Raw genomic sequence first — 5,018 nt, 5'->3', positions numbered from 1 at the left:
AGCTAGCGGCCAAACAGATGGTCGCGATGGTCAAGACCATCAGGCTTGCGACGAGACCCTTGTGGTAGGGTCTCGTTGCCGCAAGCCCTGGAGTGCTTTCGGCTCTATCAGAGCCAAAGGCACTCCCACTGACATCACTTGTGATGTCAGTGGGGCCGGCCCCAGACGGTAAGCGTTCCCATAGGAATGCCTCCGTCTGGGCAGCCACGCCCCCGACACGCTTCGCCGTCGCTATCCGGGTCTCGCGCATGCGCACGAGCGAGCGGGTCTGAATCAGGCCCAGTGTCACATCTCAGTGCTATTGTGTGGTGTATGTACATGCATTTGTACACCTGAAACCCACCTGATGCAGAAACACCTGTGCTTTTTATCAGTGGGACGTACCCTGAGACTTTGGGGCCGATGCAGATTTGGTAGCAAGGTGAGAGTAATGACTAAAAATACTGCATGGTAACATACTGTGTCTGCCCACATATGCAGAGCTGTATGTATCTTACGGTAAATGCTCATCTGCCAAGTCATCATTGTTAGTATGTACTTGCATCCCCCTATAGCAGGTACAACAGATACGCCTCCTAATACTGTAGGTAGAAATGATTACTTGCTGGTCTGCCCAGGTCACATTTGCATGGCCACACCCTTCCAGAACTTTGCCTATGTACGATACAATTGTCATTAACAAAACAACAGGTAACTGCCAATGAAATATTAAGTAAAAACACTCCCAACACAGTAAAACAAGCAATATATCTTCTCCGATAAAACTCAAATCAGTACATTTTGATAGTTTAGCATGCGTACAGCTGTTGGGGAGAAGCAGCTTTGTATGTGTTCACATTAGCCAAAAACATTTGTTCTATGGCAATTTCTCAATTAACTTATAATTTGGATGACTTGGATCAGCTTAGAATTCTTTTCTCATAGAAATGCTGAATGCAAGGCAATTTCACACCGATCACCCTGTCTGTAGTCTTAACCAGGGGTTAAAGTGGGCCAGAATGGGGCGGAACTGCCTTTGCATTTCGATTAGGGGCAGTACTGTTGTGGGCATTGTATAAGGGGCACTACTACTGTGGGCATTGTGTATAAAGGGCACAAATGTGGGCATTGTGTAAAAAGGGCACTGCTGTTGGTCATACATGAATAAGGGACACTACTATGTGGTGTAATGTGAATCGGGTGAATCAAGATTGTGCTACTGTACGGTGTCATTTGAATTGGGAATACTGTTGTTTTACCACGCCCCTTTCCTTTGAGACCACACCCCCTTTTTGCTACGCGCACACTGTCATTTTTTTTAAAAGGGGGAGGGTGAGGTCCCCCACTTCTCTAGGACCACTTTAAGCACTGTCTTAACTACACGTTCGAGAGCACCTCGCTCGGCAACTGTACCGTTACCATACCGTACTGTACATTAACCCCATAAGTAGTGGCACTCTCTGTTATGCAACTATAAAAGTGTCTCTTTAGTTAAACAGGCCGCCCTTAGCCTTCTCAGAAAGAAAAGGCTTCAGCTCCTTCTTTACTAAAACTTTAGAGTTTAAAGACCAAGTCAAATTACCCAAGATCTGAATCCACAAACATTTGAAGGATTCCACCTCCTGAATAATCCGACCTTCCAAGACTGCCATTAGCTTATGTCCCTGTTATCCTTAGGGGCATTTTAAGAGAGGGGACCCGTGTGTAGACTCAATGCAGCCCCCTCCTCTCTCATGCGATGCCGCGGAGTCACCCATGGTGCAGTAGATTTTGGCTTAGTGACAGAATCTCCTGCGCGTGCGCGGGTCTCCAGGAAGTTTTTTCTGGGGACAGCAGTACTGCGCATGCACAGAGTCACCAGGAATATGGTCAGATACGGATGCATAGGTATAAATTATATGGGTGCTGGGTGTGCAGTGTGAGCCCTCCTGGACCCAGGGGCTAATGTGCACTCATTATATATACACTCCTGGTTATCCTTCCTAAAATCAATTACCTCCTCCTTCATTTTAGAGGTATTTAGAAGTAAGAGATTACTCTTACTTTTACTAATTACTTACTAATTTAACAACCTCATTCCTACATGCTTCCCCGTCCTCATTACTAATCACCCAACAATAACAGTGTCATCTGCAAATTGTACAATCTTAACCCATTGTGAAGCTGATACGCATTCATGGGTAAATAGTAAATATAATAGAGGACTGAGGAGCTGATTCAGCTTGGATCACAGTTGTGTGTAAAGTAAAGTGGGCGTCCTTCTGTAGTGCTGTGACGGCATAGCGATCGCAATGAATTAGCATACTATCACAGTTGAACTGCGTGCGTAATCGCTATTGCAATCACAAAAGCGATCATCTGTAGAGTGATTCGCCCAATAGGCAAATTGAAAAGGATCAAACTAAGCAGCAAAATGAAACTAAGGGCGGAATTTAATTAGCCGTGATAATGTGATAACAGCACATGTTAAGTTATTGCACCCTTCGCAAGTTTTTACCGCTAATCATGGCTATGCGCATCCGTGTTTTTCGTGCAATCCTATCACAAAAATCCCAAAGCGGCATTCACACAATATTTTTTTTGTTTATTTTGCCACGATAAGTATAGGTAAAGATGGAGAAATCTACTTGTAACCCCCAAAAAAGCAAAACTTAGATAGGATAACAGTATGAGAGTGTATTAGTGGCCTTAATACATATATTTTGGGTTTTTAAAATGTGTCAATTGGCAGTTGTGGAATCGGTATGAATGACCGCCGGATGAGAGGCCGGCGGTCGAAATCCCGACGCTGGCAGGCCGAACAGCGGAGATCCCGACAGAAACTAAACTACCTATCCCTCCCCTCTCCCCCCCTAACCCTCCTTTAGGGGTGCCTAATCCTAACCTCCCACCTTAGTGCCTAACGTTAACCTCCCCCTGGGTTGCCTAAACCTAACCCCCTCCCACACCCTAACCCTCCCTGGAGGGTGCCTGACCCTAACCTTCCTCCGGGGGTGCCTAAGCCTAACCCCCCCTTCCCCTAGCCTAACCCTAACCTCCCGGGGGGATGCCTAACCCTAAATCCCCCAGTTTGCCCTAAACCTACCCGCCCCCACGGCTATGAGGCACGCGGACCGTACTTACCTCGTTCAGTCCCGTGTCGCTCTAGATTCCGGCGTCGGGATTATGATAGGCTTCGGAATTTCGACGCCTATCAATAGTCCCTAGCCGGCATTCTGCCGTCGGGATTGTGACACGAATGCATCCCGGCAGTTATATCCATATTTCTAAAACAGTGAAATAATGATAGAAAGTAAGTGTTTTTGGCAAAATAAATGTTCTACTTACATTGGGGGTGCATTAAAATGCCTATAAGTATATATTTGGGTCATTTAAGGACACACTAAAAAAACCCTTCAAAATGCACCTCTAAAACCCACCTGCAATCTCAAAAAAACATGTCCCACCCCCCACATACCTGTCCCACATCAATTAACCCTTTATCCAGCACTTTGTATTTTTTTACGCAAAAAATGACATCATCGTTGGTCAAATTCAGCTACAGTAATTGAAAAAGCCCCAGTTTTGCGGAGCGAAACGCGTCAGGGAACTTAACTTTGGACCCATCTGAAGTGTTCATTGACATCTACTATTTGATTTTGTCATTCCCTCACCGGCACGTGAGATTCGTGGTCCCGCTGGAAATTAGCCGGCAACCAGGAGTTGAGGCAGGATTGAGACGCGGCCGGACTGATACTGATACACTGAATAGTAAGGAGCCGCTTATATCCCTTCTCTCCGGAGCCTCCTCCAATGCTTACAGCTATTTATCTGCGTGAACAGGATTTGTGAGTTGTGGATGTGACATGCCTATTACGAGTGAGGATACAAGTTATCCGTGATTCTTAATACACAGTTGACCTTATCGGGTGAGACTGAAGATTTTCCAACATAACATAGATGCGGACACTATGGAATAACATTTATGTTTTTTAAAATACAATTTTTTTATATATAATAATTTTTTAAAAAATTTTGATCCACCTCCTCCAGCGACTTTTTTTAGATTTTTTAAGTTTTTTGCTGATTACAACTTTAACATTTATTAGCGTGAGATCAATTTGGGATTAATTAGTAATCCTTTAAACGTTGGATCTATAAAAGTCTGTTATTAACTATTGTAGGTGATTAATTATTGTATGTGATTGTATTATGCTTATTGTGATTTTGACCGGTCAAATTATTTATCTATTATATTAAATTGTTTATATTTTTCATATTTCTGTCTTGGTGGTGATCTGCTTGTACCAATTCTCCTAATTATTCATTAGCGCAGATATGGGGTTTTGGGGTACGAACTTGCGGGAACCACCCAACACCCCAAAAAATGACTTTGGAAAAGGGGGGCAAAAAAGAACAAAGTTTGGGAACAAACTTAAAAACTAGAGAAATAGACTCCAGAGGGGTCCCCAAGTGTGCCCCAGGTGTTTTTAAAATTGCAGGTGGTTGCGGGAGGTGGATTTTTAAAGTTTTTTAAAACTTTACTTTAGCAACTTTAAAATATGCTAGCACCCATATTCGTGTACCCAAAATTTGCTGGGACTACTTATTTTATGCAAAAAATACTGCAAAATACTATTCTTCACCACTTTTGCAAAGACTCTAATTTTAAGTACCCCAAATACCTTCAGCAGGCCTATTCGGGGGTATCTATAGTGATCCCCGATGTCAGACCATGTTTTGGGGGGTGTTAGGCTGATTTCCCCAAATCTGACAGCACTTTTTGCCAGGTCCAAATTCGGCGGGTTCCGCTTTCACCAATTTCTAATTGAATACGGGGATAAGCGGGGACGAGAGCGATACTTTTCCACATGGAAAACCGGCGATGTCAGCGAAAAGTCTGGCATGCGAAAAGTAGGGGACATTTCGCACCTAATTGAATATGCCCCTTAGGTGTACCAGTTTTTGGAACAGGGACAAGAGTTGTTGCCTTAAAGCACTTAGGAACCAAACAGTGAACGAGAGACAAATTATATAAAATGTAAAAATCCCACCTAACT

Source organism: Taudactylus pleione, unplaced genomic scaffold (genome assembly GCF_031769625.1).
Source record: "Taudactylus pleione unplaced genomic scaffold, aTauple2 ptg000095l, whole genome shotgun sequence".
Taxonomy (NCBI): Eukaryota; Metazoa; Chordata; class Amphibia; order Anura; family Myobatrachidae; genus Taudactylus; species Taudactylus pleione.
Note: the sequence above shows the minus strand (reverse complement) of the source record.